Source organism: Solanum pennellii, chromosome 12, assembly GCF_001406875.1.
Source record: "Solanum pennellii chromosome 12, SPENNV200".
Lineage (NCBI taxonomy): Eukaryota > Viridiplantae > Streptophyta > Magnoliopsida > Solanales > Solanaceae > Solanum > Solanum pennellii.
This window is the reverse complement of record NC_028648.1, coordinates 37,636,340-37,655,932: the sequence shown is the minus strand read 5'-3', so window position 1 is coordinate 37,655,932 and position 19,593 is coordinate 37,636,340.

Below are 19,593 nucleotides of genomic sequence, written 5' to 3'. Positions count from 1 at the left end.
AATATTAGCAGAAAATTTTAAAATTTTTGTTTCCTAACAGGCTTACTAAACATTTTATTACATGTATAATTGTTCACCATCAACCATCTAACACTAAGATCATCAAATGAAAGAAGTAGTTCGTAGCTGCATTAAATGTGTACTTTCCAAAACAGCACCAATACAAAGTCTGAAATTAGATGGGAAATGAAACACTAGAGGAACATGATCCACTAGCTAAAGCCTACACCTAAGCAAGATAATAATTGTAGAAAGCCTCGAAAGGATGAGGGCCTACCAAGTCCGAATGAATGCTCCACGTCCAGATAGTTGCAACGTCGTACTGTAAGATCTAACGTCCCCATGTGCCTGCACCTAAAGGTACATATTTTTATGGAATAAGTATACACCTGTACTAAGTATGGGTATATGAAAGCACACACCAATGACATGCATGAGAAAGAATATCTCTTTCCTAACAACATGATTTATGGAAAGTCAAGTGAGTGGACTTGCCAAATTTGGATCAGGAAAGTCAATTTAATGACCAAATTTGCATTTGGAAAGTCATTCCTTGAGTGTAACATGCATCATCAAACTTATCATTTTGCAAACAGCACATAACATATTTCACATAGCACATATCATAATTCATATAACACATAACGTTGTTCATATTATTCATTCATATGCCATAAGACCTTGGAATCATGGACTTGACATTCAGACTTATCAAATAAGAGGGCTCAACATATGGGACCTCAACTAGGGAGTCTGCTTTAGCAAATACCGAGTCTGCTTCATTCATTAATACGTACTTCATTTCATTTCATTCATGGGCCAGTGTAAACACCATCTATACCAAGGATGTAGTTTAAGACTTTCATTGAGTTAGTTGAGCAATGACCAAGAATGACCTAATGTCATTACTTGAATTCAAGTCACCTCTTGATTATCCTATCCTAACACCTTTAGTATCATTCGTTTCATTTTGTGCATCATTTGAGGCTAGCCTCATTCATTCATTGGGATTTTTAACTTTAACCAACATAAATCATGTGAGCATCAGGAAATCCAGTGTCATGAAACGCCACACCGAAAAAAGGTTGAATCACCATCCAGAGTGACCCAAAACATGCAAGCGTACATGGGAATTGAACCACTCTAGATCCCTATATTGGCAGTATAGGTTCGATGACTAGGAGATATAAGGAGACCCATACCTTGCATGCCAGACAGTCTAATCTCTTGAGAGTTACGTGAACCTCTACCCTTCTCGAATGAAGGCATCACCGATCATAGCTAGTCTATCGGTGCTCAGTATAAAGTTTCATTACATTCAATTAATACATCATTGAAGCTGGCTTCTACTATGAGGACATCATAGATCAATAGATGCTTTCTCATCTCATCATTAGTATTGGGTGTTAATCTCAATACTTTCATTAGAGTGTTCATAGAGACTGGTTTCTTCATTAACTTTACACTCTCAAAGGTGAGTACATTTTGGTAACATTTACTTAGGCTTATTTGAGATTTCTATCATCTTTTACATTGGCCACATATAATATATTCAACACATTCATTAACATTAGCACATGTGCTCTTCATAATTACTCACCCCTTTTTATGTGTATGTTCATTTCGTCATATGACAATGCACTTGGCGATTTAGTGTGTTTCACACTCTTACTTAACCTTTCTAGCGTTTCACCATTTCATTGTTCATTTAAATATTTCTTCATATGGCAATGAACATTGCCATCTAGTGTATCGTACACTCGTACTTAACCCTTCGAGGGTTTCATCATTTCATTACATATATCTTAGGTTCACTTATTTTTAATCGTAAGCTAGACTTATGGTTCTATACATACAATCCATGAGGCTTCATTCAAATTTTTTTAATTGACTCATATCTTACTAAGTTTATATAGTACAAGACTTATGTATCTTGTATGTATGCCAAGATCTGGATTTCGTTCTAAGTAGGTGGAATTATTACTTGAACATTTAATTCACATATGATTTATGTAACAATACGTAAATTTGGGCAAGGGAACCCAAGTTTGAAACCCTTGGACAATACTTTCATTTTTCCTTTAATTTATTTTTAGTCTTCATGACATTGGGACCCTAGATCGAGACCCAAAATCACCATTCTATCTTTATTTTTCTTCTTGATTTCTCCTCTTATTTGGCCGAAGGGTTGTGGGATCGAACCCCCACAATACCTTTTATTTTTCACTTAAAATTGTGTTGTCCAATTCGCCTAGACCAAGAGGTTGTCGGATCAAACCCCCCACAGCCTCTTTTTTATTTTACTCTTTATTTCGCTAGGAATTGGGAGGTTGTGGGTTCGAACCCCTACAACCTCAATAATTATTTAAAATCTGCCTTAGCTATGCATAGGCAGTGAGGTTGTGGGATGGAGCCACCATAACTTCACTTTATTTACCTATTTAATTCGCCCATACTCCCTTCCAGCCTTGAGGTCATGGATGTGATTCCCACGCCTCACACTTACTTTCTTTTACTTTTCTTTTACTTCACTCGCTGCATGGAGGTCGTGGGTTTGATTCCCATGCCTCCCATTTATTTTATTAATTTTTTGCACTCAACTTCTTCAGGAAGCGTACCCCATTTCGATTCCCCATAATCCCATTTATTTTCTTGCGATTTCAAGGCAGTACACAGGTGAGGTCAAAAATTCGAAAATCCTTGTGGCCTCATCCCTTTATTCACAAATGAATTTTCCTCTACACATAGCCTCGATTAAACTTGTAAGTTTGCTGGAAATTTAGTCCTCTTTTAAGATTATTTTTTACCAACATTATCACTTGAAATCTAAAAGAAATTTCATAGATCTTTTAACACTTTTGGGGGTGTATTTTCATAGGTTTGTTTAGCCAAAATATTGATACCAAAATCAGCCGCAATTCCATTTTAATGAACATCACGATTAGCATAAGTTTATGCAAGTAAATTGACAACAAAAACAATATCAATTTGAAGCCTTAAGCCGAGGACTCCAATTACAGTAACATTTTTGCACACGCACATACTTGCACAAAATATCAAATACATTGTTGTCTTTCATACGATTTAAAGTACACAAACATAATCATATTCATCATGAAAACATAACATACACCTAAATCTACCAGCAATCGACCCAACCTACGATTCATTGGGAGCTAGTGACAGGGGAATGCAAAAGGGGAAACAATCCTAGTTTTGGAATGAATAATATGAATCTTAAGGGGTCTCTTGGGAAAGGAACCAAGACAGAATAAAACCCATACCTTTTTGACATTAAACCCTTGAATTTCTGCCCAAAAACTCCTCACAAGAATACATCTAAACCTCCTCCATATCAACTCCACTCGAATGACAACCTCCCTTAGCCTAGTATTCAATTAATATTTGTTTTCTTGTGATTTCGTGTGAGTTCTTCAAGTGTGAAGAACTTTGTTTATTTTTCTGCTTTTGTATCTTATTTTGGTAGAGAAGTTTTGTGTAAAATAGCAAGGGAGATTGAGAGTGAGAGTTCAGAGATAGAGGTGAGAGAGTAGGAGTTATATTAGGCTTAGGAGTCTAGTTTAGGACATAGTCAAATAAGGTTCACGTAATTATTAAAAAATTATGATTTTTATTTTATTTTAAAAAACATAATAACTAATAATTATTAATTAATTATATTAATTCAATAGATCAAATAAAAATCACATTAATTCATTGCTTTCACCTAGGTTCGAACCCGGGTGAAACAAGACTTCACTTCAAAAGCTCAATTGCGGCTCTCTGTCCCCAAATTGCCCTTCCACCTTATTAATTAAATAATTAATTATATATTAGGGTAATTATGATATTACCCTTATCCTGGAAAAAGACCATTTTCCCTCAATACCTTCAAACCTAAGATTTCCTCTTTTTAAGTTCGGTAAACACTCCTTCGAGTAAATCTTCGTATTCGAGAGTCCTACATTGTTGGACCCAACCGTTCCTAGATCAACTAACTCCCCAAGTTAGTTTTCTTGGATGTAGCAATGGTTTCGAAGTCTGGTTTTACGCGCATCAATCCTTGTGAACCCTGGTTTAACCATAGGCATTCTTGACACATTAAGTATCACTTAGTATATCCATTTTTAGGGTTGTTACATTATCCCCCCATTCAGAACATTCGTCCCAAAATGACACTACTTTTTACTAACAATAAGTAAGTCATCTATAGGATGTATGCATACATAAGTAATTCATTACTCCCCATTGAGGAATATCTGATTCACATATTAACATGATGGTGCACATCCTTGAAAGCTACTAGTAGCTTCACATTAATAGACTAAGGAACTTTCGTAAACTAGTCTCATCAAAGCATACAATATAAGTAAACATATAAGTCATACAAATCAGCAGCCAAATGATAACTCAAACAAAATTAACCTCATACTAGTGCATAAACACCATACACAGTCAAATCCATGAAGGATAAATTAAGGCTACTCACCCGAGACTTCACCTGAAGTGCCTTCCCCTGCACCCCTAGACTTGAGTGCGAAGAATCATTTCCTCCTTGGAGCCTCTTTACTTGGACCGCTAGAATGAACTCTTTCCTTCCTTTGTTCTTGACTTCTCCTTATCGGACAATCCTTCACCTTGTGACCCAGTTTGCCACAACTTTAACAAGCGTTAATGCCCATCATACACTATCCTTCATGTAGTTTGGCATACTTCCTGCAAGGTGGTCTCTCCTGAGGTGTATCTACTTCATTGTTTCTATTAACTTTGGACTCGAAATTCTTATCATAGCGACCCTTGGATGAATTTGACTCCCCTTGGTAGGAGAGTCCCTTCTTAAACTTGGGCTTATCTCTGATTCCAGTACTACTCTTCCTTGAAAAATTCTCCTCAGCTTGCCTTGCCCTATTCCCTGCCCTAGTGTGCTTCCTCTTCATGCTTTACTCCACTAGCTGGACATCGACCATAAGCCTGGAAGGGTCCATGCTTTCATGCCTCATAGATTCCCTACACTCCTCCTAGAGATCCTTAGCAATTCCTATCAAGATTCTACTCATCTAGTCTCTGTTGTTAGACACAAGAGAAGTGGCATACCTGGATAATTTCACATAATTCAGGGAATACTCCCCGACTGTCGTTGATCCTTGTTTAAGGTTGATAACTCCTCAACCTTGCCCTCCCTTTTCTCCCTAGGGAAAAATATCTCCAAGAAGGCTGTCTCAAACAACTCCCAAGTGTCCGGGACTATGCCCAAAGATCAGCTATCCTGCCATATCTTGCACCAAGTCTGTGCAACATCCTTGAGTTGATAGGAAGCCAACTCTGCTTTCTCAGTATTTGTGGCCCCGATAGACACCAAAATCTTATACACCTCATCCACAAACTCATGGGGATCCTCTGAAGTCTTAGACCCTGTGAAAATAGGAGAATTCATATTCGTGAAATCCCTCAATCTGTCAGCCATACTGTGAACCAGTGGATTCTTTCTCTAGACATTTTGTCGATTGACCTGGTCAGTCATGGCCTAAGCTTACATGGTGATGGCCTGTGCCATCTGGGCCAGAGATACCCTCACCTCAGCATCAGTCAACCCAGCAGGATTAACTGGAATGTCTACTCTTTCAGCTGGAGCCTGGGGTGGAACTTGAGTGTCCCCAGTAGCTGCTACTCCTCTCCTCTGACCAATAGTTCTCCTAGTGTTCATTCTATATAAGCAACAGGGATTGATGTTAGACATGCTCATAATATAAAGAAAGCCAAACATTAGGAAAGGCAATATAAGATCAGAAGAAGGGAAATTTTCCTACGCGTCATGTAGTCTCTAATTAAGGATAGTGGTGCACTTCACTACCATGACTTAGAAACTACTAAATGTGGTTGATGTGAACCTATTATCCTAGAAATTTAACCTAGTGCTCTGATACGAACTTTGTCACGACCAGAGTCCAGACCCATACGACACCGGCGTCGTTGACCTCTCAGAGGTCACAGACAAGCCTACATACATCATTCTTACTTCATCTGGATTAATTTTAGCAGAAAATTTGAAACAATTTGTTTCCTAACATGCTTACTAAACATTCTATTACATGTATAATTTCTCACCATCAACCATCTAACATTAAGATCATCAAATGAAAGAAATAGTTCGTCGCTTCATTAAATGTGTACTTTCAAAAACGGCTCCAATACAAAGTCTGGAATGAATTGGGAAATGAAACACTAGTGGAACATGCTCCAATAGCTAAAGCCTACATCTAAGGAATATAATAACAGTAGACAGTCTTTAAAGCATGAGGGCCTAACAAGTCCAGATGAAAGCTCCACGTCTGGATAGCAGCAACGTCGTACTGTAAGATCTAACGTCCACCTGTGCTTGCACCTAAAAGTAGATATTTGTATGGAATTAGTACATACTTGAAGTAATTATGGGTTTATGCAAGTACACTCCAAGGACATGCATGAGAAAGAATAGGTCTTTCCTCACAACATGTTTCATGGAAAGTCAAGTCAGTGGACCAGCCAAATTTTGATCAGGAAATTCCATGGACCTGCCAAATTTAGATTTGCAAAGTCATGCCATGAGTGTAATATTCATCATCAAACTTATCATTTTGCAAACAACACAACATATTTCACATAGCACATATCACATATCACAATTCATATAACACATAACGCTGTTCATATCATTCATTTGTATGCCATGAGACCATGGAATCATGGACTTGACATTAAGAATTCCCAATAATGAGGGCTCAACATATGGGACCTGAACTAGGGATTCTGCTTTAGCAAACAAAGCTATACCTAGGATGTAGTTTAAGACTTTCATCGGGCTCGTTATGCAATGACCAAGAATGACCTAATGTCATTACTTGAATCTAACTCGCCTCTTTATTATCCTATCCTAATAACTTTGGTATCATTCTTTTCACTATGTGCATCATTTGAGGCTGGCCTCATTCATTCATTGGGAACTCTAACTTTAACCGACATAGATCATGTGACCATCATGAAATCCAGTGTCATCAAACCCCATACCCAAAAGAGGTGGAATCACCGGCCAAAGTTACCCAAAACATGCTAGCGTACATGGGAATTGAACCACGCCAGATCCCTATATTGGCAGTAGAGGTTCGAAGACTAGGAGATATACGGAGACCCATACCCGACATGCCGGACAGTCTCATCTCATGAGAGTTACGTGAACCTCCTCCCTTTTCGAAAGAAGGCATCACCGCTCATAGCTAGTCTATCGGTGCTCAGTATAAAGTTCCATTACATTCAACTCATACATAATGGAAGATGGATTTTAATATGAGGACATCATAGCTCAAGAGATGATTTCTCATCTCATCATTAGTATTAAGTGTGTTAATCTCAATACTTTTATTAGAGTGTTCATATAGACTAGTCTCTTCATTAACTTTACACTCTGATAGGTGAGTACGTTTTGGTAACATTTACTTAGGCTTATTTGAGATTGCTTCCATCTTTTACATTAGAATCATATCATATTGTCACCACATTCATTAACATTAGCACAGTTGCTCTTCATAATTACTCACCCCTTTTTACTTGAATGTTCATTTCATCATATGCCAATGCACTTGGCCATTTAGTGTGTGTCACACTATGACTTAACCCTTCTAGCGTTTCATCATTTCACTGTTCATTTCATCATTTCATTGTGCACTTCGTCATATGCCAACGCACTTGGCCATTTAGTGTATCCTACACTCGTACTTAACCCTTCGAGGGTTTCATCATTGAATTATATACATCGTAGGTTCACTTAATTTTATTCGTATGCTAGACTTATGGGTCTATACATACAATCATGAGGCTTTATTCATTGTTTGTTAAGTGACTCATATGTTCCTAAGATTATATAGTACGAAACTTATGTATCTTGTATGTATGCCAAGATCTCGATTTCAATCTAAGTAGGTGGAATTATTCTTGACCATTTAATTCACGTATGATTTATGTATCATTACGGAAATTTGGGAAAGAGAACCCAAATTTGAAACCCTTGGACATACTTACATTTTTCTAGACTTTATTTTTAGTCTTCATGACATAGGGACCTTAGATCGAGCCCCAACATCACCATTCTATCTTTATTTTTGTCCTTGGATTCTCTTTTTATTTGGCCGAAGGGTTGTGGGATCGAACCCCCACAACCCTTTTATTTTTCATTTAAAATTGTGTTGTCCAATTCGCCGGGACAAAGAGGTTGTTGGATCAAACCCCCACAACCTCTTTTTATTTTACTCTTTATTACGCTGGGAATTGGGAGATTGTGGGTTCGAACCCCCACAACCTCCTTAATTTTTTTTAATTAAAATCTACCTTAGCTATGCGTAGGAAGTGATGTTGTGGGATCGGACCCCCACAACCTCACTTTGTTTTTATTATTTAATTCTCCCATTCTTTCATCTAGCCTTGAGGTCGTGGGTTCGATTCTCACGCCTCACACTTCCTTTCTTTTACTTTTCTTTCACTTCACTCGCGTCATGGAGGTCGGGGGTTCAATTCCCATGCCTCCCATTTTCTTTATTAATTTTTTGCACTCAACTTCTTCAGCAAGCGTACCCCATTTCGATTCCCCATAATCCCATTTATTTTCTTGCTATTTCAAGGCAGTACATGGGTGAGGTCACACGTTCGAATCCTGGTGGCCTCATCCCTTTATTCTCAAATAAATTTCTAGATTTATTCCTCTATACATAGCTTCAATTATACTTGTACGTTTGCTGGAAATTTAGTCATTTTAAGCTTATTTTCACCAACATTTTCACTTGAAATCATAGAGAAATTTCAAAGATCTTTTAACACTTTTTGGGGTGCATTTTCATAGGTTTGTTTAGCCAAAATATTGATACTCAAATCAGCCACACTTCCATTTTAATGAACATCACTATTTACATAAGTTTATGCACGTAAAATGACAACTAAAACATTATCAATTTGAAGCCTTAAGCTGAGGAATCCAATTACAGTAACATTTTTGCACACACACATACTTGCACAAAAATTCATATACATGGTTGTCTTTCATACTATTTAAAGAACACAAACATAATCATATTCATCACGAAAACATAACATACACTTAAATCTACCAGCAAGCATACCCAACCTATTATTCATTGGGAGCTAGTGATAGGGGCATGCAAAAGGGGAAACAATCCTAGTTTTAATGTGTATTGAAGGATAAATATGCATACTTTTGGGTCGTGATAGACTTAGTATCAGAGCATAAGGTTTTGGGAAATAGTTTAAGGTCTAAAAGTCTCACAAGCCACGTCTAGTAGTATCATGTCCCTTGTTGTGAGTCGCGACACATCCACAGACAAGAGTCTAGGTGTGATTGCTTGAACGGGGAGTTGTTTTTATGTTTGAGGGAGAGCAAAAGTGAGTTTTGATGTTATTATGGTTTTGTGGCTTAAAGAGTAGATATGAAGGTAAGTCTTTGGTATGTGATGCCATTTATGGCTAGCTTTAAATTATGAGGTTGAGAGTGTTGTGACGATAAATTTTAATTGTGATTTAGTTCTAAGTATGGTAAGAGCTATAAGGATTGAATAAAGTGCCTTTGAGAAAAAAATGATTTATCTGGTGATTGTGTTCAATAATGGTAGATATGCTTTAAGGTGTAAATTGGAGGAATGTTGAGAGAATGTGGAGATTTTGTAGAAGTTGAAGGAAACTCCCTTGTGTGACTATTGTTTCATAGTTGTTCTTGTTATTGGTGGATGTTGTGGTGTAGGAATACTCTAAGATAGAAATGTGGTATGAATATCTAGTGAGGAAGTTTTTTTCCATGAAATTGAGTTAATTTATGCCTAAGAGTTTAATGAAGTAATGTTTAAGAGAGTTTGTTTAGGCTTGAATCCAAAAAGTGAAGTGTTACGCTTAACTTGTACAGTTGATTTTTAATCTTGATGTGCATGAGTTGAGGCTAGTGTTAGTGCCTACCTTGTGAGAGGCATAATTGTACTTTGAAGTATGAGGCCTTGAGGATGGCTTTACCCTATGTGGGGGAGAGTGAGTTGAGTAAAATAGCATGTAATGTACTTAGTCCAAGAGAATCCTCAAGGGTCACTAAGTGGTAGTGGTAGTATGGTATGCTACTATCCCATTGCACTTAGTGAAACTTGTGAACTCTTTTTGTAGTAAGTTATTATAGTCTGGTCTCTCATATTGTCATATAATCGTGATAATGTTGCTTGGAAGGTGAATTATGAAATTTTTAAGCATGTGACGTAGTGATGTTTTGAATTAACTGTAATGAAGTTCAAATTTTGAGAAAATTGCATTTTTCATGAATTATTGTTTCAAGGTGTTATAAGATAAGTTTATGTGACTTTATAGTTCATTGATTTTGTCATCTTGATGAATTGCTCAAAGAATGGAATTTTTAATTTTTGACCATCATTGGCAGTGACACAGTGAATGTTCACTGTAATGATTTTGCATTTTGAGTAAATTTTATTTATCTTGAATTGAAGTCTCAATGTGTGCAAAAGTATTTTATATGATCATGTTTAATGTTGGAGAAGGTAGTCCCTTTATAAAAGAAGGTTAAGGGTGAGTTTTGAAGTTTGTGAAGTTTTGCTAAAAGTGCTTATGTTGCTAAGTGTTTAAAAATATGAAACAAATTCCTTGCTAGTTGATGCTTATATTTTGAGTCTGTTAATCATGATTTTAATGTTTTATGTGATGCTAAGTGAATCCTTGTTGTTCTTGATGTTTAAGTGTATTTTGAGAATAAATGTTATTCAAAGTGGGGGAGAATGTAATGCCCCAGAACAAACTAAGGTCAAGTAGAGAATCATGAGTGTTAAATGAGTAACTTTAGTGTTATTAGGAAGTGTGTGATGTTTTGAGGTCAAACGCCCAAGAACGTCCAAGACGTTCGGAAGGTGTGCATTAGATTGTACTTGTGTGTCTGATGTGTTTGTGTGAATTTTATGCGTTTGTTTTGCTTGAAATTGCGTGAGATTTTACTAAGAAATAGATTAATTAGTTTTGGGGTTTAACATCCGGGAAAAAGCGCACCTAGGACCCACTAGGGGCCCTAAATGAAGGGCCCAAGAATTGGACCAAACTGCTAAAAAAATAGTGCCCATTGAGGAGCCAATCGACAGCCAGTCGACCAGGCAATTGGGGAATAAAAAAAACTGCAAATTTTGGAGCTTCACTTTAAACCAACTTCAACCCTTTGACGGCCGTTGGTTGCCAAACGGCCTGTCGTTTGAGGGTCGTGGAGGCTGCATACAAAAGCTGTTAAGTGGCTGCCTTGGCTTGGGGTTTTTGGTAAATTTACCCCAAGTCTTTTAAGGACCTTGGAATTTTATTTTAGGGTTATTTAGATATCTAAGTGTTTTAAAAACCCTAAGACCCCATTTTAGATCCCTCTTCCTAAAACGGAAAACCCTCTCTCTTAGAAGACTCTCTCAAGTCTCAATGGAAGCTAGAAGTCAAGAAATGCAAGGAGGGATGATAATGATTGTTTATTCATTGAAAATTATTATTATTTCTTCTATGTGAGGTATTATATCCATCCTTTAATCCTATTCAATTCAAGGAGCAATTTCCAAAAGATTTCAAAAAGGGTTTTCAAACTCTATTTCCTTCTAATTATAATTTTTAGCATGAGTCTTATTGTAAAAGTGTTCCAATGATTTAAATGTGTTTATTATTGTATGAATTGATGATTTTCATGTTAAAAACCTAATAGACTCATGTATATGCATATTTCAAATTTTTAGCTTAAGAAATGGGTTAAATGAGCATGTTTGGGTAAGGTATGAACTTTGGTTTTCGTAAGTTGTTGTTTTGGTGTAGCTACTGCCCTAAAGGACTTATTATTATGAAATATTGAGAAATTGATTATAGTTCATATCGGCTTGGCTAAATGGTGAATATCTTATGATGCATAGTTCTTATTGTATATTTCTCTTGAGTGGTATGGCCCACCTTCTTGGTGTCAGTGTTTATTTGATGAACTTGATATTACTTAGTATGTTTTGTGAGTGTGGCTTTGAACGCCTAGCATATGAAATGAAGTGATATTTCAGATAAGTCTTGTCTTGTGTTTTGTGAAGTTGAATAGCATGTTTGGCTTAGAATATGCCTAGGTAAAGTATATGACTTGTGAAGCATGTAAAGTGTGTAAATTGATGAATGTAGGACTTAATCCTGTATATAAGATAATGTTAGGGAAATTATGTTTATATGAAATATGTTCTCACAAGTACACACACACTTAAATAAATATATGAAGTTAAATTGAGTAAAAAGAGGAGTTTTGAGGTAGACTCTCTTCATGAGTTGAGATGAAGTGTTCAAGAGCAACCTCACTACATCCTAAAAGCTTTCTAAGAAAGGTAGGGGGAGGAATGTCCTTCGTGAGTTTAGATGTGGTGTTCACTAGCTATCCTTAACCTATAGTTTAAAGTGTTTAGACTCTGTGGGTGTTATGTCTTGCACCGAGTGGATCTAAAGAAGAGGTGGTTACACTTGGTAAGTTGAGATGTTGTATTCCAATGTACCTCTTTAGATGAGTACTACTCGTGAGTATAGAATGAGTACTTAGTAGTAATCTCCTTATCCCTTAACTATGTTCCCGCATAGGTTTAGCCATTGGGAAAGCCATGTAAAAGCTAAAAAGAATTACCTTACTCTAGGAAAGTGAGTATACCTCATCCGATAGGGGTTAATGTCGGGATTCCATGTCTAACTCTCATGGTCTATGTCGATTAAGATAACCCTCCACCAAAAAATTGATTGAACTAAGTCTTCTAAAAGAACGTACTACTTACGATAGCTGGTGGTATGGGACGCAATCTACTCATTTCACTAGGTAGGACCTTCTGAAAGGGAAGAGTTGGTGCAAAATCTTCTAAAAGAATGTACTACATAGGGTAGGTTGTGGTATGGGACACTATCTACTCATTATACTAAATAGTCATTTCGAAAGGAAAGACTTTGGTTGTTTGTTGGGTGTCTTTTCATGTCTTGCCATGGATTGAGAGACTTGTTTCTCTTTAGTTTAGTAAGCCGAAAGGGTTAGTTTTGAGGATTGCTTTAGTGTGTATTGAAGGAGGCATATGCATACTTCCTTCATATCTTACCTAAGTGAGTCTTACGATAATCCTGAGGTACTTCCTTCATATCTTACCTTAGTGAGTCTTAGGATAATCCCGAGGTAGGGAAAATCTTATCGAAAATGAGTTCACTTTCTCTTTTGCTTAGCCTTGGAAGTTCACTCATTCAGGATAGAATAATTTATTGTGAGTGCTTTAAATGATTAATTGTTAAAGTTCAAATTTGTTCACTGTAATATTGATTGGATTTTACTGTAATGTTTTGGAAGTTACTGTAAATGGTCCCTTTTAGTTTAAAATTATGGAATCTATTATCTATGTGTTAAGTGATGGTTCTTATGATGTTTTACTTTTAGATTCTTGAATGTTTTACTTAAATTTCATGAATTGTTATTTTACTAAAATGTCCCTTTTCGCATGTTTTTGCATATGCCATATTTAGTAAATTGATTTTTACTAACCCCGTACTTTCATATACCTTATATGTATAGGTAGAAGACTTTTTGGAAGATTCGAAGGCGATGCTTGAGAAATTCACTCTCTCAAGAATTGGTATGTCCTCATATATTTGAGGACATAGTATATTGTTTCCTAGTTTTATTATTAAGATTTATTATGTATTTGATTCAATGTAAAGTACCATGTTCCTAAGATATTATATGTCATGTGTTATGTTTGGCTTGTGACGATGAGATTTCTTTAGTATTTATGGAAGATTTCCTTTTTATTAATGTATTCGTGAAAAGTTTTGATTCTGCACTACTTTTCATTTTTTATGTAATGAATGCTAGTTAAAGGACTAGTACAAGACCCCAAAGGGTCAAGTTGGCCCGGTCACGAAACAAGGGTTCCTCTTAACTTCTAGGGTGTAATTTCGGGTCGTGAAAATAATGTGAAGCGCGCCATATTATAAATAGGAGGTTATTGGGTGCTAGGAAAGTTTCACTTCTTCATTCATCTAATTGTGCCTAAAAGCTTTGTATAAGGTGTCTTTACCTTGTTTCCCTTATGTGTTGGTCCCTTGAGGGTGACTTTCTAAAGATTGGGTTGAGGGAGAGAAAACATATTATGTGACTTGTTAGATGAGGTATGGTAGAAGGTGGTTTTGACTTTAGATTGGTTTGTTTACTTTGTGAAGGGCAGTTATGTTGGAAAGAATGGTAAGGTATATTGTTAGAGAATGTGAAGAAGTGGTTGTTAAGATAGTTTGAAATTGTTAAGACCTCAACCATAGGAATGGAGGTGATGAGATCTAAAAGATTAAAAGTGAGTTCTCCTACTGTCACGACCCAAAACGAGCCGCGAGTGGCACCCACACTTATCCTACTAGGTGAACGAACCAACAATCTAAACCCCAACACTTACCAGTATATCAATTTTGAATAGTAAATAAAATGCGAAAGCTCCAAACTTATTAACGTAATCTATTAAATAAACTTCTAAAGTATAATACTTATCATCCCCAAAATCTGGAAGTCATCACATCAAGAACATCTATCCTCAAATTACTAAGTCTAAGAGTATTTAAGAACTAAAATAAGTAGAAAGATGGTCCATGTCCAAACTTCAAAGACATCAAGACGTGAAGAAGAGAATCCAGCCCGAGCTAGGAATAATAGCTCACCCTGAAATCTGATGTGCTGAAGACTGGCTAGAGTTGAGGACGAGTCGAAGTCAATGGTGCACTTGCTGCACTCCACAAAACAACAAGAAGAAAATAAAAGTAGGGGTCAGTACAAGGAACACGTACTGAGTAGGTATCATCGGCCAACTCAAAATAGAAACCAGTATATATTAAACAATAGTATAAAACCAACTACAATACTTAACAGTTGGCAAACAACAAGCACGTGAACCATAGACACAACAACACCATAATGGTTACACCCTCAATCACAACATTAAGCACACCTATGAGGACTCATGCCTCTACACCATACTCGTTTGGGAACTAGGTTCTTTGAGTTCGAGTATATTAAGTTAATTCAAGATTTCTTGCCTTTAATGTTAGTGTGTCGGAACGTGACACTCCGATCCCCTAATACTGTGTCGGAACGTGACACTCCGATCCAATAATCCGTGTCGGAACGTGAAACTCCGATCCAATAATCCGTGTCGAAACATGACACTCTGATCCAAAATTACCATTAATCATCATTTAATACCACCACTTTTTCATTATTTAGTAATAACTCATCAAGCCTCCTTTATTCAAGGCATTACTTCGGTAGAGATGGTTCAAGATTAGAATTTCAACATTCTCATAATTTTAGAGCCAACCACAAACCACACAATCAAAAACATGCAACCACACAATCAAGTACATAGAAGACTTTACAGTATCATTCAATACATAACAATCGCTATTTAGAGTTTATCTATTAGATAGAATTAAACCATAACCTACCTCCACCGGAGAATCGAAATCAAGCAAGCTACCTCTCCAATGCCTTTGTTTTCCTCAATACTTCGCTCCCTTCGTTCGTTTCACGTCTCCTCCTCTTTTTACTTTTTCCCTTTTAAGATTCTTTTTACCCTAATTATCATATAATCAATTATAAAAGATGATAAAAGTAACCCACTATTTATTTAAAAGTTATCTCCTTTAACCCCCAACTAACTCAATTATAAAAATTACCCCACTAATTTCCTAATAATAATTATGAATAGCCCAAAACACCCCTTAAAAAAATTTAGCGGAAGTCTGACCAAGTCGGGGTTACGCGGCTTGTGACGGTCCGTCGTACCTACGACGGTCCGTGCTGAAAGTCCGTCATGAAGTTCAGAGAGTCGAATCCGGTACCCAGACTCCAAAAATTGAAGTGTTTTGGAATGAAGACCCTGTGAAGGTCCGTCGTATCCATGACGGTCCGTACTGCAGGTCCGTCCTGAAGTTCAGAGAAGAAACTCCAGTACCCTGATTCCCAGAGTTGAAGTGTTTTGGAACGAAGGCCCTCGACGGTCCGTCGTGCCTATGACGGTTTGTCCTACTTGTCGTCGAGGGTAATGAGAAGAGTAGCAGAAGAAATTACACAAGTATGGGACGACGGAGTCCATCACGGTCCGTCACGACCATGAGGGTCCGTCACGTGGTCCGTCGACCCAGTCAGTTTTTATCAAAAATAATTCTAGTGCTTGAACCGACTAAACAGGTTGTTAGAATAGATACCAATTTACCCATCGTTCGTCCTCGAACGATCACAGGAAGAAAAGCAAGGGCGAGAAAGAGTACCTGAATCTGTAAAAAGATGTGGATATATTTCTTGTATATCCGCCTCATTCTCCCAAATAGACTCTTCAACTGGACGATTCTTCAACTGAACCTTGATAGACACAATCTCCTTTGATCTCAACTTGCGGACTTCTCTATCTAGAATAGCAACAGGCTCCTCCTCATAAGACAAATTCTCATCAAGAAGAACTGAATCCCAACGAATAATGTAGTTTCCATCCCCATGGTACTTTTTCAGCATAGACACATGAAATACCGGGTGCACTCCTGAGAGTCCTGGAGGCAATGCCAATTCATAAGCCACCTCCCCCACGCGCTTCAAAACTTCAAATGGCCCAATATACCTCGGACTAAGTTTACCTCGCTTACCAAACCGCATCACCCCTTTCATGGGTGAAACCTTCAGCAAGACTTGTTCACCCTCCATAAAATTCAAGTCCCTAACCTTTCGATCTGCATATTCTTTCTGCCTGCTCTGAGCTGCTAGAAGCTTCTCCTGAATGAATTTTACTTTATCTAACGATTCCCTCAAAAGATCGGTACCCCAAGGTCTCACCTCAAATGCATCAAACCAACCAATGGGAGACCTACATCTCCTCCCATAAAGTGCCTCAAATGGGGCCATATCAATACTTGAATGATAGCTATTATTGTATGAAAACTCTGCTAAGGGTAAGAATTTATCCCAATGACCACCAAATTCTATCACACATGCACGAAGCATATCCTCCAACACCTGAATCGTTCGCTCAGACTGTCCATCGGTCTGAGGGTGAAATGCAGTACTAAGGTCCAACCTAGTACCTAATTCCGCATGCAATGTTCTCCAAAACTTAGAAGTAAACTGCGTACCTCTATCTGATATGATGGAGAGTGGAACTCCATGCAATCGAACAATTTCTGAGATATAGAGTTTTGCTAACTTCTCTGCATTGTAAGTCATCTTGACCGGAATGAAGTGAGCAGACTTAGTTAACCTGTCAACAATTACCCAAATAGAATCAAACTTACCCAATGTCTTTGGAAGACCAACCACGAGATCCATTGCAATTCTTTCCCACTTCCATTCAGGAATGGGGATTCTCTGAAGTGTCCCTCCAGGCCTCTGGTGTTCATACTTCACCTGCTGACAATTTGGGCATTGGGCAACAAAATCAACAATGTCACGCTTCATTCTGCTCCACCAAAAATGTTGCTTTAGGTCGCGATACATTTTGGTTGCACCAGGGTGTATAGAATACCTTGAACTATGAGCCTCTGTAAGAATAGTGTGAATCAAATCATCAACACGAGGCACACATATCCTCCCCTTAATTCTCAAAACGCCTTCCTCATCAATTATTGCCTCTTTAGCCTCCCCTCGTAATACCATATCTCGAATTCGGCTCAGCTTCTCATCAGCAACCTGCTTTCCCTTAATCTGGTCAAGAAAAGAGGATCTTGCCTCCACACAAGCCAAAAATCCTCCTTTCTCTAGTACTTCCAGCCTCATAAGGTCATTAGCCAAAGTCTGAACCTCTCTAGCCAATGGGCGTCTAGAAACCTGCAAGTAGGCTAAACTACCCATGCTCCCTGCTTTTCTACTTAAAGCATCTGCCACCATATTAGCTTTTCCTAGGTTATACAAAATAGTAATATCATAGTCCTTCAATAGTTCCATCCACCTTCTCTGCCTCAAATTCAAATCTTTCTGAGTAAAGACATAATGTAAACTACGATGATCTGTATAAACTTTACACTTGACCCCACATAGATAATGTCTCCATTGCTTTAATGCAAATACCACTGCAGCCAACTCCAAATCATGGGTCGGATAGTAACGTTCATGCACTTTTAATTGCCTGGAGGCATAAGCAATTACATTTCTCTCCTGCATTAGCACTGCACCCAAACCAGAATAGGATGCATCACAATAGACAATAAAATTCTTACCTTCCACTGGCAAGGTAAGAATTGGTGCAGTAGTCAACAAGGTCTTGAGTTTCTGAAAACTTTCTTCACATTCATCCGATCATACAAATGGAACATTGTGCTTAGTCAAATTTGTCAGCTGCGAAGCAATAGAAAAAAATCCCTTGACAAATCGACGGTAGTAGCTAGCTAAACCAACAAAGCTCCTTACCTCTGTAACATTAGTAGGTCTTACCCAACTCTTCACTGCTTCAATCTTAGAAGAATCCACCATCACTCCATCCTTAGAAACCACGTGCCACAAGAAGGACACTTAATCTAGCCAAAACTGACACTTGGAGAATTTGGCATAAAGCCTTTTATCCCTCAACAATTCCAATACAATTCTCAAATGCTCCTCATGTTCATTCCTTCTCTTTGAGTATATCAGTATATCATCAATAAATACAATAACAAAAAGATCCAGATATGACTTAAAAATCCCGTTCATCAGGCTCATGAAAGCAGCAGGGGCATTCGTAAGCCCAAAAGACATTACTAAGAATTCATAATGCCCATACCTGGTTTGAAAAGCAGTCTTTGGCACATCTGCTGCCCGTATTTTCAATTGATGATAACCGGATCTCAGATCAATTTTAGAGAAGACACAAGCACCTTCTAACTGATCGAACAAATCATCAATTCGAGGAATAGGATACTTGTTCTTAATAGTTACCTTATTCAGCTGCCTGTAGTCTATGCACATCCGAAGACTTCCATCCTTCTTTTTCACAAATAAAACAGGAGCACCCCAAGGGGATGCACTTGGTCTAATAAAACCTTTACCTAACAACTCCTGAAGTTGGGCCTTTAACTCCCTTAACTCAGCAGGAGCCATTCTATAAGGCGGAATGGAAATATGGCGAGTACCCGGCTCCAGATCAATACAAAAATCAATATCCCTATCCGGTGGCATACCACGAAGGTCTGCAGGAAACACATCTAGAAACTCACAGACTATCGAAACAGACTCAATCAAAGGTACTTGGGAAGTATCATCCCTGAGGTGTGCCAAGAAAGCTAAACAACCTTTACTAACCATCCTCTTAGCGCGAAGAAAAGAGATAATACGGACTGGGGTGGAAATGTAGTCACCCTCCCACACTAGCGGATCTGTCCCAGGCTTGGCCAATATCACAGTTTTAGCATTACAATCTAAGATTGCAAAATTTGGAGAAAGCCAAGTCAAACCCAGAATTACATCAAAATCAACCATATCTAGAATAATCAAATCTACATGAGTATTGCTCCCCACAAAAGTCACAAGACAAGACCTATACACCTTCTCAA